The following is a 17,012-nucleotide window of genomic DNA, read 5'->3' as shown; positions in this document are numbered from 1 at the left end:
AGCAATTTTTGGTTTTATATTCTTCTTACATAGTGAATCACAAACCCTAAGCATGCCCAGGACAGTCAACTTTTGCATTTTTAACATCCACATCACATTAATGAGGTTTCTTAAACCCTTTTCTACCCATTGCTGAGCTTGATTCCAAATTATTGATTCTTCTGTCAGTTTTTGAAAGGACTGCACTTTGTTCCACGCGCTTACTCCATTGACTTCCCTCAGCCCTGGGGTGAGTCTGTTTTCAGAAGAAGTAGCAGCTGGGGGCCATCTCTGAAAATTTCTGGAGCCCTCTTCCTTTGGGACCATGAATCATCTTCCTTCTCAGTCACAACTTTAAAATTTTCCTTTTCCTCTGCAAATCAGAAGTTTCTTAATAGGAGGTCTACTGGACTGTGTAATAGTCTCCAAAGGGAAGTGATGAAGGTTTTGGCTTGAATCATTGAACTAGCATTGGAAATGTAATCTATGGTCATGTACTATGGGGAGCAGTCCATTACTAACAGGATGGGCTACAGATGATGTAGGAAATTTAATTTTTCTAGCTATCCATTTTTATTGTACTTTACAAAGAACAGTTCTCTGAAAGCATTTACTCTGAACAAATGGTGGGAATTAAAACTAATTTATCCCAGGGTCTAAAACTTTTAGGATGAAAATCCCATAAGATTTTAACTAAAATGTCCAGCAAAAACTTCACAAGACATTAAAATAAAACACACTATATATTATTTCCATTTTCTCCATACTTTCATTCCTGACCCTCAGCAATTCTATGAGGAATGGTTTCTGACTCCTCAAATTGGGCATCACAGCTAAGATACTGTAGCAGTCGACACTGGCTCAGAGACCAGGAGAGCAGAGTGGTGTCAGGAGAAGCTTCAAGCGGAGGTAACACTTTCATCCAGAAACCTCTGACAGTTAAGTTCAGTTTAGAGGCTCAGTCGTGTCCGACTCTTTGCGACCCCATGGACTGCAGCACGCCAGGCCTGCCTGTCCATCACCAACTACCAGCGTTTATTCAAACTCATGTCCATCGAGTCGGGGATGCCATCCAACCATCTCATCCTCTGTCTTCCCCTTCTCCTCCCGCCAGAAGCCTCTATCACTCCTCTCCTAACACAGTCCCTAACGGACACCATGATCCATCTCCCTCTGAAGGACATCTCCCTTTGAAGGGCAGAGGGCAGAAAACACAATGGGTGAGCCCAAAGGGTGAAACACGACCTGATATTTACAGATATCACCATCAACATTCCTGGGGCCACGTAGGCGCAATCCCCCCCAAAGCCCTTTGCCAGATTCTCTGACCCTTCTCTCCACCCCGAGTTCATTTGCCCCCACCTAGAACGACAGTCTGTTTTGTCTCTGCACCATCGCCCAACTTCTCTTCGGGGTAGTGGTTGAGATCGGGGCAGGGGCAGGGGCAAGAAAGTGTTGTCCTCTTTGGAGGAGTCATTCAATTCTACCACTGCAGAGCAAAGAGGGAAGACATTATATATAGTCTCTTTCTGACTAGATATACAGAGAGAGGGAGAGTAATAATAATGGTGAGGAGAGGGAAAAGTTGAAGGCACTGGCCTGAGGGTTTATTTAGTGGGAAGTTAGGACACAAGGCAATTTCCCATCCATTTCATTCCTCGGCTCATCAGACGGGAAATGCTGGACCTTCACCAAGCAAACACCTCCTTCTACTTTTGCCCTCTTTTCACTCCCCAGCACTTGGGAGAGGGACAGAGGAACCTGTCTTCCTCACCCCTGGTGGAATCCACCCAAACCCAATCAGCATTTGTTGCACAGGGGTCTGCGCTGCCCTGATCGTTTTCTTACTGAAGCTCACTGCTTCTCTACCTTGTCAACTTTCCTTCTCCTCCCGGTCAAGGTGTTGGTCCATGCAAAGTATTAAAATTAGAAACAGTTTTGCTTTCCTTATACCTGCCTCCTTTGCCCAGCAGCTGCTCCCCTACACACCCAGCACACCCACCTGGATCAGCTTCCTAGGGCTGCTGCATTCCAAAGTACCCCAAACTGGGTGACTTAGAAACATACTACCTCACAGTTCTAGAAGCTGGAAGTCCCAAATCAAGGTTTCACACGTTCCCTCTGAAACCTGCAGGGGAATCCTTCTTTGCCTCTTCCTAGCTTGTAGTGTTTTGTTAGCAATCTTTGGCATTCCATGGCTTAATAGACACATCACTGTCATTCTCCATTTTCATAAAGTTCTCTGTCTACATGGGTCTTCACAGCATCCTCCCTCCGTGGATGCCTTTCACTGTGTCCAAATTTCCCCACTTTGGATCAGAGCCCACTCTAACAACCTCATCTTAACCTGATTAAACCTGCAAAGAGCCTATTTCAAATAAGGCTGCATTCTGAGATTACGACTGAGGGTCCAGACTTTAACAATTCAACCCACACCACCACCTCAAAGGGCTATAGGGACAATGGAATGAGATAATGCATGAAAAGAGCTTAGTAGGAAGTTGGGCAGATAGTATATGATCAATCAGTCAATCTACATCAGCTGCCAACAACATTATTGCTAGTAATACTAGTATCTTTTTGCTCTATGGTAGCTTTGCTAAAATGGCATTAAAAACAAGTCTTTACAGCAGTCAAGTTTGAAAGGATGTTCCAACTACCTCACAAAAATATAACCTCCAAATTCCTTGAGGAAAAAAAAAATCACAATGGTTGACTGGGTAGCAAACTGTAGAATGCTCTTTGTTCTATCCAGTGAGTTCTGAAGCTTCAAGGAAGCGAGGAATGTAGAGCTGTGTAGGAATCAATAAAGGAAGTCCTCCAAAGAATCTGCTGACAACTGAATTTCTAAGCTCCTCTGGTTTGCAGAAAGAAAAAAAAAATTGATTCTATCTGCATGCCGTCTCTACATTGCCACAGAGAACATAGGCTTATATTTTGAAAATAAAAGTTCACTAAAGGAAGTAGATACACAAAGCATTAGAAAACCAGAAGCCAAAGAACCAATTAATTGACTGCTAATGGTCTAAGAAGTAGTGCCTTAAAAATACAAGAAAAAAAAGGTGATCACTTGTAGTTTTAAAAGATATTTCAGGGTGTTGGCTATAACCCCAGTTGTACAGTGGTGACTATTAATCACCTCCAAGGCACTGTTGCAGCACCAGCATGCCTTTCTCTGCACGAAGGAAGTTTGTCTTGATTTAGATCTTCAGGGGACACCAGAGAGTACTGTACCACTGCCCCCAGCCCTCATTCATTTTCCTAAGTCATTTTTCTACCAAAACAACATTTGGAGCCTCATCAGCGCCTGCTGCCAACTACATTGCATAATTCAGTACTTACTTATCTTGACCTAACGAGCAAATTCAGGATTTAAACCAATCTTGCTTTGGCTTGTTCATTTGGTCTCTGGCTGATCCTCTGGGGAACCATCTATACCCAGCGCCCTCGAGCAACTCTCACCCAGGATTTTCTTCTTTATATATGAGGACGTGGATCAGAATGCCCTGAAACTTGTCTGCAAGTAAGTCAACAGGTATACAAATGAAGAGTGTGTGTGTCTCTTTAAAAATCTTCGTTTTAAAAAATACATATACAGATAAATCTACTATCATAAAACCAAACTGTTGTGCAGCTTGAAAAACTTTTTGGCTGACAACAGGAGAGTCTGTGAAAGTGGATCTTCCTGTTTTCCACAGCAGAAGAACAAACTGGAAGTCATGAGAACTCAAGTTTGGCTTTTTCAGAATTTGTGGCAAGCTGGTAACAATGAGCCACCAGATGTTTGTGCTTCGCTCTGCCTCCTCAGAAGAGATGAGCCTGCAAAGTCTTGAGTGTTTGCCACACTGACCCACAATATAGCATTCATGACCTCAGGGACCAGGCAACCTGGATGGAAAATGGGAAAACCCTGACTGGGCATCACTTTCCAGCTTTCCCTCCAAACGCAGGTCAAAGAATAGCAGAGCCCACAGCCAGCTCGGTCAGGTCGACTTCAGGGAAGCATTTGAAAATATTTGCAAAGATATAACTTCAGTGTTTCACCTTTATTTCACAGATCAAATAGATGAACCTAGAGCCCTACAATGTGCAGTCAGAAATTGCTGAATTATGGGTATTGAAGTTGGGGCAGTGAAATGTCAGTGTGTTTGAAAAGGAAACCAGGAACCCTGGATTACTCACCAGACTAGCAAATTGTGGTTGCCAACAAACTGGGTTTCTGGTAGTGATAAGGGCATTAAACCAGTCGATGCATGTAAGGACACAGTACGAAACGTAAGGAGTTATATGCCTATGTAAGTATTATCGTCTAATCTCTATGAGCAGTACTTATAGACTAAGGGATGTGACTTGCTTAAAAATCTCCTGATGTTTAAGGAATATATTCATTCTACTTGACTCCCCTCAGGTTTCTATGGAAGCTCTTCCGCCATGGAAGAGATCCTGTTTTCTAAAGACACGAGCTCTGGGATGTGCAGTCCTTCAGTGGCCTGACAAGCTGAGGAGTTCTTTGATATAGAATGAGGGGGTTACCAGCAGACATTTTGGTGTGTTGAAATAGTACATAATTCTCTGCTAGTGCTAAAGTAACATCACATAGATTTCACTGTATCTTTCATGTATCTTTTGACACCTATTTACTTTAATGCTCATTGCATAGCCTCCATTTCATAATATCTTAATCAGGGCAAATCACTACCACGCACCAGTGTTATGAGAGGCTTTCATTAAGTCATCACCTGGACACCACATGTTACGTAAGTAGAAGCAAAATGCTGCAGAAGCAGTAACGACCTTGCCCCAGCAGACTATGTCCTAAGGCTACATTTTTGTGGAAAGTTCTCAGTAAAACTGTATTTCATGATAAAATCTGCTTTAAAAATGATGTCTTATCTTTCCAACATAAAATTTTTCATCTTTATAGACTTTCTCAAAGTTCACATTTTCTTTAAATGCATAATGAAGTCACTCCCTAATTAAAATGTACATAAGTGGCATATTATCTAATAATGATTAATAATAATAATAATCTTCCTTGAAGCACAAAGAATCTCATTTTCTATCAAGTTCACACTGATAATGTGTTTGCAGGTTGCTTTGGGCTCTGGTGGGGACACTACCATATGATGCTTTTATAAATTCTTGATTGGAGATGGAAGAGTCTTAACTAAGATGTAAAAACACAGAATGAATGCTTAGCAACCTGGGCAAAAACAGTGGTTAATTCAATAAAACCTTGGGAAAATATTTCACAAAAACATTTCAAGATACTAAAAGTAGATTTAGTAGAGTTACATGGGTCCAGCACTCAAATAAAATAAAATAAAATCATTAGTTAAGTGGATATTTTTAATATTTTACACATTTCTAAGAAGTCAACTATCAAAAAGATCTCATGTTATTGTGCTACTTAGTCACAGGAGAACTGAAAAATAGCAATCTGGACAACCATTTAAGCAGAAAATGTGTTTTCATTACAAATACCTTCCTGCCTCCAGAAAACCCTTCTTATTCATGAGTCCCATACATTCTCTCTCTTAAGTACAGGTAACATTTCTAACACCAGTTTCTTGAAGTGAAACATGAAGGTTAATACTTTGAAACAATTTATGCATTTGTTTTTAAACTGTGTATTCTAAAAAGGGCATTTGACAAACATTAAATCATCAAAAAAAAAAAAAAAAGTTAAAACAAATTAAATCAATAGTTGATATTAACTATCCTAATCCTAAATTGAATACATGGAATCAGACCATCCCTCCACTTAAAGATGAGCGTGAAGAGAAATTAATCACACTCCAACTAAAGATTTAACTATTACCAGCTAATAATAAGGAACATTTATGATATGTTTACCATATGCCATGCACAGTTCTAGGGATTGAATTAATTTGACCAGACCCAATGACACAAGTGGCTATCATCCTCATTTTACTGATGAGGAAACCAAGGCACAGAACAGTTAAGGAGCTTCCTTAGGTCACGAAATGCTGAAGCCAAGATCTAAAGCCACTCTGAACTGCTTCCTTTCCTCTTAACTCCCCTACAAAACAAACTTTCAATTTTCTAAGAGATGTTTAAACAATTTTTTCTTGTTTCTAAATGTGCTCATCCTGTTCCTCTTCTCTTGATAAAACAAACAAACAAAAATCTAATTATTATTGTATTATGACTTCATCGTTTAGTAGTTTCAGACTGACAGCAAAATGAAAGGAAACATAGATTCCCAATATGTCTCCTGCCCCCGAACATGCATAGCTTCCTTCATTATCAGGATCCCCTATAATTATGTTGTGATTGAAAAGAAAGAGATACTTGGTCTTCTTCCCAGTCCTGGTACAGGGCTCCTAACTCTTGAATTTGGAATGATAGGAGCATCTTGTGTCATTCTTTAGGAGTCCCTTCAGAGGAATCTGAATTTTTGTTAATAAGGTGACTTAGGCTGGGGCTCCTAGATAGTCTCGGAATGGAGCTGGTCACCAAGAAGATCAAGTGATTAGAAATTAGGAACTTTCAGTCTTATCTCATTCTCAGTATCCTGGAAGGGAAGCAGGGCTAGAGATTGAGTGCAGTTACCAAATGCCAATCCTGCCTACATAATGAAGCCTCCATAAAAACCTAAAAGGACAGAGTTCAGAGAGCTTCTGGACTGGTGACTATGTGAGGATTCAAGGAGAGAGGCGCCCTGAAGAGCATGGAAGTGAAACCGGAGAGAAGGGGGCAGGGCACAATCTTTGAAAGAATGACACAGCCCGAGGACACAACATCAACTGATTAGAATCAAATGGGTCCAAGATGGCAGACAGTCGACTTGGACTAGACCTTGATCCTCAGTGCACGCTCACTGTAACACGTCAGCAAGCTAAGTGACATGCCCAGAGGCGCCAGGGCAGTTCCAAGGTCGATCAGCAAAGACCGAAAAGTGGGCGGCGGCTCAATTTCTGGAAATCTCTGCTCTTTCCCCCAAAAAAGGTTGGAACAATCCTTCCACTCATTTACCCAGCCACAATTCCGGGCCCACTCACCCTCAGCAATGGCCCACGCTCTGTGGACTGTGTTTCTCTCTGAATAAATCCACTTCTTACCAGTCACTTTGTTTCTCACTGAATTCCTTCTGTGCTAAGACACAAAGACCAGGTGAGTAATTCTAATTAAAAGATTATTGGCTCAAGTCCCAAGCAGGGCTTTGACTGGGTTCGAGTCCCAGGCGCGTGGGTTAGAGTCCCATACTGGGTTTTGGCTGGGTTCAAGTCCTGGCCTTGTGGGTTCGAGTCCTGGTACATGGGTTCAAGTCCCAGTCTGAGGTAAACGGTTTCAGACGCTCTCCCCTCTCCCCACATACTTGCCCTAAGCAAGGTTCTTCCAACTGGCTGTTCCTAAGGTACATCTCTTTATAATCCCATAATCCAGTAAGTAAAAACTGGTTGATTAGCAAGTAAATTGGGTTTCCCAAGTTCTGTGCGCTGCTCTAGCAAATTAATGGAACCCAGTAGCCAGCCGATCGTAAGCACACATAACAATCTGGGCTTGTGATTGGCAACTGTAATAGGGGCAGTCTTCGGGACTGAGCTAGTAAACAGCAGGACCTGACACTAGCAAGTAATGTCAGATTTGAATTAAATGTGTAGGAAACTCAGTGTCCACTGACAATCTGAGAATTGCTTGGGGCGTTGAAATAAATCCATCGTACACATTATTAGAGTGGTAAGTACATTTGTTACAACCTACATTGTCACATCATAATCACCCCAAATGCAAAGCATGCAACATGATTCACTCTTACTGTTGGACATCTATCCATCATTATAAAAATTCTCCGTGCTCCACCTATCCATCCGTCCCTTCCCCCAACCCTGGCAACCACTGATCACTGACCGATCTTATCAATGTCTCCATAGTCTTGCCTTTTCCAAAATGTCATATAGTCAGAATCAGAAGTCTTTTCAGATTGGCTTCTTTCACTTAGTCATACGCATTTAGGGTTCTTCCACATCTGTTGATGGCTTGATAGTTCATTTCTTTTTATCCCTAGGTAATTTCCACCAAGCTTTATTTGTCCATTCACCTACTGAAGGACATTTTGGTTGGTTCCAGGTTTAGGTAATTAAGAATAAAGCTGCTATAAATAGATATATGAGAAAAAAATAGATGTATGCAGTTTTTTGCCTGGAGGACCTAAGTTTTCACTTTCTTTGGGCAAATACCAAGGAGTGCAACTGCTGGACTGGGTGGTAAGAATAAGAATGTAAGAAACCGCCAAATGGTGTTCCAAAGTGGCTGTACCATTTTTCATTCTCACCGGCAATGAACAAGAATTCTAGTTGTTCTTCATCTGCTGTAGCATTATATGTGGTCAGTGTTCCAGATTCTGGCCATTGTTAAAGGTGTGCAGGGGTATCTCACTGCTGTTATGTTTAAAAAAATTTTTTTTTAACACTGCACATTTCCAAACAAGGACACTTGCAAAATTGTTAATGGTTTATCTTATGTCTGTGCTCAGTCGTGTCCAACTCTTTGTGACAACGTGGACTGTAGCCCACAAGGCTCCTCTGTTGATGGAATTTTTCAGGCAAAAATACTGGAGTGGGCTGCCATTTCCTACTCCAGGGTATCTTTCTGACACAGGAATTGAAACTGTGTCTCTTGCATCACCTGCATTAGCAGGTGATTCTTTACCACGGTGCCACCTGGGAAGCCCTCATACTACAACTACAAGACTTGATTTTAGCCAAAAGGCCAAGAAGCAGTTATCTTATAAAGAGACCTTTAAAATCCTCTGAAAATGAATGTAAGCCTATAGCAAAGATACTTATTCTTAAACTAGAACATTCCTTTCGTCTTAATAACAAATAATATTGAAACACTCAATTTTTAAGAGTGCCCAAAAAAGCATAAAAACATTTTTTACCTTGAGTGTGAAAAAAATGTGTTGGTTGATAAGAAGTCTTAGGGAAAAGTCACCAACTCCACAAAATTAGGATAAATTTTGAAAGTAACCAAGATTAAGGATACATACTAAAAAAAATGTTTTTCTTCTACCCTTCAATAATACTTTTAGTTAAGATTACAATTATAGGCATTATTTTTCTTTCACTTTTAATTCCACTTTTAATTCTTCATACCAGGACAGAAAATGAAGCCATAACAGGCACAGAGTGATGTGTGGACACACTGGACCTTCCTCATTCACTGCTTGCTGTAAAACCAAACAAGCAGTGGATGAAGCAACAAAACCAGCCATGAATCAAATCTGCATCATAGACACCACGGAGACCTGCCAAGTACCTCTATGGACACACAGAACAAAATTCTACAGAGCAATCATGATAAACTCAAACATATCCATGTTTTCACCAATCAGCTTAGACAGTTGAAAGACAAGAGGAGGTCCCTTCAAAACAGAAAGAATACGGATTCCAGAGAGGAAAAACTATCTCATTATCAAGCTCTTGTGTTCTATGTCTCTAAGATACTCCAGTGCCTGAGTCTCCAGCCTCCATGCTGGACTGTCTCTATTACAGAACTTGACAAGCAAGAAAAAATACAAGCTAAGTTATCTCTAGGAAGCATCTCAACTCATAAAGAATTAATGCTCTCCAGTGAAACATCTTATGAAACAAAAGGTGGGACACTAGACAGCTGGCTAGGAGCAAAGCTAATGACCAGCATACCCACACATCTCAGGTGTCATTATCGAATTAAATTAATTAGTAAATTAGTATATGTTTATTTGAGAAATGACAATTCCAAGTCATCATAAAAATACATTTTATCTCAAAATTAGCCTGAAGGTTTACTGCTTATAGTCTCACATTGGTATTAAAAGGTACAGTTAATTCTTAGAGCTTTAGCCTCTACACATCTAAATTCATTATTTTGAAATCAATTTTATTCCTACCCTAAGAAAAGAATGTGTTTAAACCATGGGTAAGCTCATCATATAATATAGCGGGATTATGATGGTTACGTCTGAAACATAAAGTATTCTTCAACCCAAGTGTTTCAATGGTAAAGAATCCACTTGCCAATGCAAGAGACTCAAGTTCAAGCTCTGGGTAGGGAAGATCTCCTAGAGAAGGAAATGACAACCTACTTCTTACCTGAAAAATCCCATGGACAGAGGAGCCTGGCAGGCTACAAGTCCATGGGGCCACAAAGAGTCAGACAGGACTGAGCATATACACATGACATGCTGAACTGAGTACTTCCCTCTATTTCACTATCCTCTAGAATTAGCTTTTAAAAGATGGAATTAAAGATCTGTTGGTTATATCATTGTGTGTGTAGTTATAAATAATAAATCTCCTCTTTAAGGAAACAAATCATTCACTCCAGGACAAAGACAGGTAAACAGATATGTGTACACATAGATGTGTCAAGATAGATAATTTTTCTTTAGAAAGAAAAAGTCACAGCACTACAACATCTAAAAATCTCCTGTGAACCCAGCCTACTCTTGAGCTGAAAAGAATTTATTAAAAGTAAATTACCAGGAGCAATCCTTGACTACTTACAGAGGAAAATACTGAGACGAATAGAAGCCAGATGATAGATAAACTAGTACATTTCACAAATGTTTAATCTCTCATCTTCTCTTGCCTAGACCACTAGTCTTCTTCCAAATTCATCACCAACTCATCACCCACAAAAGTCACATTTCTAGAAAGTGATCATGTCACATGTCAGTTTAAAATTCTGCAGTGGCTTCTCATTGGAGCCTGCAGAATGATGCCAGATACCTCAGCTTTCACTACCCAGTACCCACCTCAGTGTGCTGGGCTCTCCCGTCTCTTCCCCTCAGCTCTGTCCAGAAGGCCCTTCCTCCCTTCTCTCCTCCCTAGCCCTCACTGGGGAACACCTCTCAAGAGAAACCTACTTACTGCCAGGACCCAAGGTGGAAGGCATCTCTGGGACTGACCTGCCTCCACCAACACCGTGGCTGACACCACCCCCAGCCCGACTCTGTACTCCAGCCTCCTTGGAGCACTCTACACAGCGCACCACATGACTAGGTATTTAAGGAAGGGGCAGTGGATGCTGTTTGTCCTTCTGGAAGCCAGGGGTATGTGCAATGAATACTTAGCTTAAAAACTTAAGCAAAAAGATTGACAGTCCATTTGCTGTTGTTCAGTCACTAAGTTGTGTCTGACTCTTTGAGACCCCATGGACTGCAGCATGCCAGGCTTCACTGTCCATCACCAACTCCCAGAACTTGCTCAAACTCATGTCCATCGAGTCGGTGATGCCATCCAACCATCTCATCCTGTCGTCCCATTCTCCTCCTGCCTTCAATCTTTCCCAGAATCAGGATCTTTTCTAAAGAGTTGGCTCTTTGCATCAGGTGGCCAAAGGATTGGAGCTTCAGCTTCAGCATCAGTCCTTCTAATGAATATTCAGGACTGATTTCCTTTAGGATTGACAGGTTTGATCTCCTTGCAGTCCAAGGGACTCTCAAGAGTCTTCCACAATACCACAGTTCGAAAGCATCAATTCTTTGGCGTTCAGCCTTTGCTATGGTACAACTCTCACATCCCTACATGACTACTGGAAAAACCGTATCTTTGACTATATGGACCTTTGTGGCCAAAGTGATGTCTCCGCTTTTTAAGAGGCTGCCTAGTTTTGTCACCAGTTTTCTTCCAATAGTCAATAGGTGTCCCAATAGAGATGTGAAAGAAGGAACTGTAAAATTGCAACTGTGAGTTAATTTCCAGGAAATAACAGGGGATTCAAATCCTAGCTCCCCTGTTCATTACCTGTGTGATTCAGGATGTGCACGTTTAACTCTCCACTGTAAAATGGGGACAACACTGCTCAATGGTCGCAGTGAGAAGACCAAGGAAGGTAAGTATAGAAGGGCCCCGCCCGGCACTGGGATTCAGTCCCTGTGAACACCGCCTCCTCTCCCCACAGGGTGACATCCTCTCGTCAGAAGCTGGAGTCAAGGATGGTGAAAAGGATGTAGAACAAGCCAGGTGGAAGAGGGAAAATGTTCCAAGGTAGAGTGGCAAAGGAAAGCATGAAAGCAAGACGCTGGAAAACTAGGACTATGCGCTGTCACTTTCGTGCAGGGGCCTCTTTTTAAAAAAACAATAATTTTATTTATTTATTTGGCGGTGCCAGGTCTTAGTTGCCACATCCAAAATCTCAGTTGTGACATGTGGGATCTAGTTTCCTGAACAGGGATCCGGGGATGGAACCTGGGTCCCCTGCATTGGGAGCTCAGAGTCTTAGCCACTGGACCAGTAGGGAAGTCTCCAGGGGTCTTTTTTGATGGCAAATCAAGGACCCCAGCCAGAATTATAAGGCTTAACTGTGTCTTTGGCAGACAATTGAAAATTGAGAGGTCGGAGCTCTGGCCCCTACTCTGCGGCCCCAAGCCCTCCCATTCCTATCTAAATTAAGGAACGGAGGGCTCACGTCCAGGGTCTCTTTAGTCAGTGCCTCCTGATACATCACCCTGCAATTTCTCTACTTATGTAAAAGCCATAGGCTTTCCGCTGCCTAACAGGAATATAAAATCAAGACGAAGTCAGAATACTTGACACGAGGGCTGACGCTCAGATTCCAAGACCTAAAATTAAGTCATTAGCTAAAGGGCTTACCGTAAGACGCCACCCAACAATATGTAAATTACACGCTGGTCGGTACCCAGGAGTTTGCATTTTAAAAGGCCCCTGGGGATCTCACAGGCCTCTTCCCCCCCCCCCCACACTTAAATACAGAGTGAAGGAGAGTCTTTTAAAGGAAGAGGACTTTAGTAAACAGCAAGATACAATAAACCTAGCAGATAACCTAAAGAGTTTATTTATTATGTTTATTAACTTAAATAAACCTACTACACTTTTCTGTAGCCTACACAGGAACTAGAAGAGGGGAAGGTCATCTGTGTAGTTTGTCTACACAATGGATATTTTCTAAGCATTGCTAGGAAATGGGTGTAAACTGTAGGAACACTGCAGGGAAGTGTAAGGTTTGGGGGAGGTGCATCTTGCAGATCTCAAACAATAGTCACTTACTAACTCCCTTCCTCTCCCTTTCCATCGAAAGAGAAGTTTTAAATGCCTGCTTCTTCCAACTTTGGAGGAAAACTACGAACCATCACAATTTACCAAGTGCATACTTGGGGCTGAAAATATGATTCACCTCTACTAATAACCTCAACAATTCCTACTCTTAAAAAAAAAAAAAAAAACTAGGCTCCCCCACCCCAAAATAGAAAATGGAATGTTTTGTCTGTAACCAGGGCAACAGAGGATGAGATGGTTAGATGGCATCATCTGTCAACTCTTGAGTCTGAGCAAACTCCGGGAGGTAGTAATAGACAGGGAAACCTGGTGTGCTGCAGTCCATGGGGTCTCAAAGAGTCGGACATTACTGAGCAACTGAATAACAAGGGAGTAAAAATAAAAGTAAAACTCCCAGAGGAGTCTAACTTGTTCTGTACATCTCAACAGAAGTCTAAGAATGTCATCCTGAAAGGTGTCAGGTTTTGAAAACCCAAGCAGACCATATGTTGCCGAGTTAGAGAACAGAATAGAGTATTTCACTAGAAGACCATGGTTTAATTGCTCAGGGTTTACAAACATTTCCCATTTTGCCAATACGCTTTCAGTGGAAGTGCCAGGATTTGAGTTTGCATGGCGGAATTGTCCAAGTGGTAGCTTCAGCATAAAGAGAATTTATTCTTCATTAAGGCACCCCATTATAAGCCAGGGCATGAGTGTACAGAACTGTATTTTGAAGTGGCTCCTGCATTTAAGAGTACATGTTTTTTTTTCCTTTTTCACTCAACAAAATCATGTTCTCAGCACCCAGTCAGTAAGTCCCAAACCCCGGAGGTAGAAAATTGAGTAAAATACGGACCATTGCCCTCTAGGTCTTCACAATCCATAGTAACTAGGGGTTCTCTATTTATATATTCACTTGTTAGCATTTTATTCCTGCCAGTACACTCATTTTCATGCCATAAATTATGCTGTAACTTCTCTAAATAAGCGTTTTGTTAACAACTATCTAAAAGCAACTAGTTGGTGCCGAACTGTGCAAGACTGAATTAATTTGAATGTAAAATGGGCCCTAATGAACTCAAACAGCCACCCTGTATTTACTGAGATCAATGCCTCTGGGGTAACACCCTCCCCTGGGTCAGAACCAACATAATCTACCAGGGGTCAGGGTTCGGGGCTGGGGGTCCGGTTTGGGGGGTCGGGGGGAGGGGAACGGGAGACAGATGGTGAGTGCTCCTCACTCACTGCCCCTTCGGGAAAGAGGAGCTGTGCTCATTCAATTAAAAACCCTAATAGGCTTTGAAGTTCACATTTTTACACTAAGAAGAATCTAAAAAATAAAAGTAGCAACTGTGCCTGAAGCCTGCTAAGTATGATGTTTGGATGTATAATTCCCCTTCTACCTCAACTCCCCTCTGAAGTTCTATAATAAAAAAGTGAAAGTCGCTCAGTCCTGTCTGACTGTTTGAGATTCTCCAGGCCAGAATACTCCAGTGGGTAGCCTTTCCTTTCTCCAGGGGATCTTCTCAACCCAGGAATCAAAGACAGAGATGCAGGAGTCTCCGGCATCGCAGGCGGATTCTTCACCAATTGAGCTATCAGGTAAAAGAATCTTCCAAATTTGTTGTTGTTGTTGTTTAGTCGCTAAGTCGTGTCCAACTCTGTAGCGACCCCAAGGACTGTAGCCTTCCAGGCCCCTCTGTCCATGGTATTTCCCAGGCAACAATATTCGAGTGGGTTTCCATTTCCTTCTCCAGGGGATCTTCTGGACCCAGGGAAAGAACTTAAGTCTCCTGTGTCTCCCGCATTGGCAGGCAGATTCTTTACCACAGGTCCACAAACTTCCAAATTGCCTTTGCCTACAGTACCAGATGTAATCACATTTCTACTAAGTTGATCTGGGACAGTTAACTATGGAGCATCATGGCAACATGCTCCCGACTGGTGGAGGTCAGAAACCTGGGGTGCAGTCTGCCATTGCCTCTAGCAAAGTATTCAGTGCCCAAGTCACTTCACCCATCTAGGCTGAGAAATGATTGTAAAATCCCATGTTTTAATACAAAATGAAGAAAATAGTGTCTTTTATCTCTGTAAGAACAAAGTCCAATGTCAGTTTTGTATCATGATATATTTTCCCAAAGATAGTTTCTTATAAATACTTGGATGACAGCATCCTCAACACAGAATAAAGATCCTTTTCCCCTAGTGACCGCTCACAGGTCCATACAGAGGAGAGGTAAGCTATGTCCTCTGTGTCTGCCTTTTCCCTAAGGAAAAATCTTGATGCCCAAGATTTCAAGGAAAAGAAGATCTTATAAAAGATGGGAAAGCAGGAGTGAACACTACCTGCTGAGGACAATCGTTACCATCTTTCAGCCTCACACCGAACTAAATATTAGCTCTGTAAGAAGCACATATTTTCTTTTCTCATGCATCAGCCTTTTGAATAACAGGTTTGGGCTTTTGGAGCCCCACCCCATCTTCTAACTCAGCCAAAGAACACTCTGCTACGACCGACCCAACAGTGCTGGAATCTGCCAGGAAGGCAGAGCCACTCTTCAGAAAGTGCTCCATGCCAACCCCACCCCTAAACGACCCTGAGCCCACACTTCAATATAAGTGAACCCCTCCGACCCTTCCCTCCCCAGCCTACACCCTACCAAAGAGATGCAAACCAATTTTCTCAGTGACTGAAAATTTAGAGTGAGACCTAAGCAAGAAATAACAAGATAAGCTTCTGCTGGATGAACTTAAAAAACGGTCTAGCACCACAACTTTTATATATGTCCATTGAGTTTTCTGGAATTTCACTAAAGCCCCGTATTCATCAGTAATGTTCAGAAAATGCAAACAGCATAACTTGAAGTGCTTTTCAATATATATTTTAAAAATATTGGAGCGCCCTTGTGAGATGGCCCACACTCTATGGAGTGTGTATTTCCCTGAACAAATCTGCTTTCAAAAAATAAGTAAAATAAAATATCAGAGAGTGAGAGGAGCAGGTAGAAATCTTTGACCAACCTTCCCTGGCTCTCTGCATAGGAATAATCATTAATACCAAAGGACACCTGAAGATGGAATAACTGGGACTTTAGGATCTCTGGAAAGATGAGCCACAAGATTATTTGCAAGAAAAAAACAAATAGACAGCTATTACTTGTTGTTGATCAGTTGTTCAGTCGTATCCAACTCTTTGCGACCCCATGGACTGCAGCATGCCAGGCTTCCATGTCCTTCACTATTTCCCTGAGTTTTCTCACTCACGTCCATTGAGTTCCTGATTCCGTCTAACCATCTCATCCTCTGCCACCCCCTTTTATTAACACTAGTATGCTGAGCACTAGCTATAGATCAATTTAGCGAAATCTCAGAAAATCCAAGAAGCAGATCTTTTTTGCTTCACTTTTCAGGTGAGAAATAGAATACCACTTCAGCTGGGTACCTTGGCCAAGATCATGCAGTCAGTCAAGGGGAGGACTGGGATCTGAATCCAGGCTCACTCACTCCAAAGCCCAAGAGCTGAATTACTGTGGTAAAAGTGGTTTCATCATTCCCAAAGAAGAGCTTCTTTCTACAAACTACACCTCCTTCTATTAAAAAAAAAAAAAAAAATCTCCAAGTAAATACAGAGCCTCTTCCAACTGGCTTCCACAACAGCCAAATCCAAATTTTTACATTGAAGTTGACTTTTTATATGTGGAGTAAGGTGCCTGACTTACTACCCATCTGATTCCAGTCTACCTGCCTCTCTACAGCTCCATCAAAATAAATCTAATTCCTCAAGGCACTGAACCCTGAACAAGTTAAAGCTTCATCTTCCATGATGCCTAAAAACTATTTTTCAGAAATTATGCCAAATCCAGGGGCGGGTTTAGTTACTGGACATTTCAAAATACATGACAATACAGATTTAGTAAAATAAGCCCTATTGTTTTTAGCCCCAAACACATAACAAATATCCTGTAATTCTACAAATTGAAAACTGCAGAGTATGTAAACTTCTTGTGGTTCCGAGCAAGGAGG

General features: G+C 41.7%; 1 protein-coding gene across 3 annotated transcripts in view; it reads right to left on the bottom strand.

The window, feature by feature from the left end:
- Positions 1–17,012, bottom strand: part of SASH1 (SAM and SH3 domain containing 1) — a 983,107-nt gene that overhangs the window by 169,042 nt on the left and 797,053 nt on the right. The window lies entirely within an intron of this gene.

Source organism: Cervus canadensis, chromosome 33, assembly GCF_019320065.1.
Source record: "Cervus canadensis isolate Bull #8, Minnesota chromosome 33, ASM1932006v1, whole genome shotgun sequence".
Taxonomy (NCBI): domain Eukaryota; kingdom Metazoa; phylum Chordata; class Mammalia; order Artiodactyla; family Cervidae; genus Cervus; species Cervus canadensis.
Note: the sequence above shows the minus strand (reverse complement) of the source record. Positions and strands in the feature narration are given on the sequence as shown.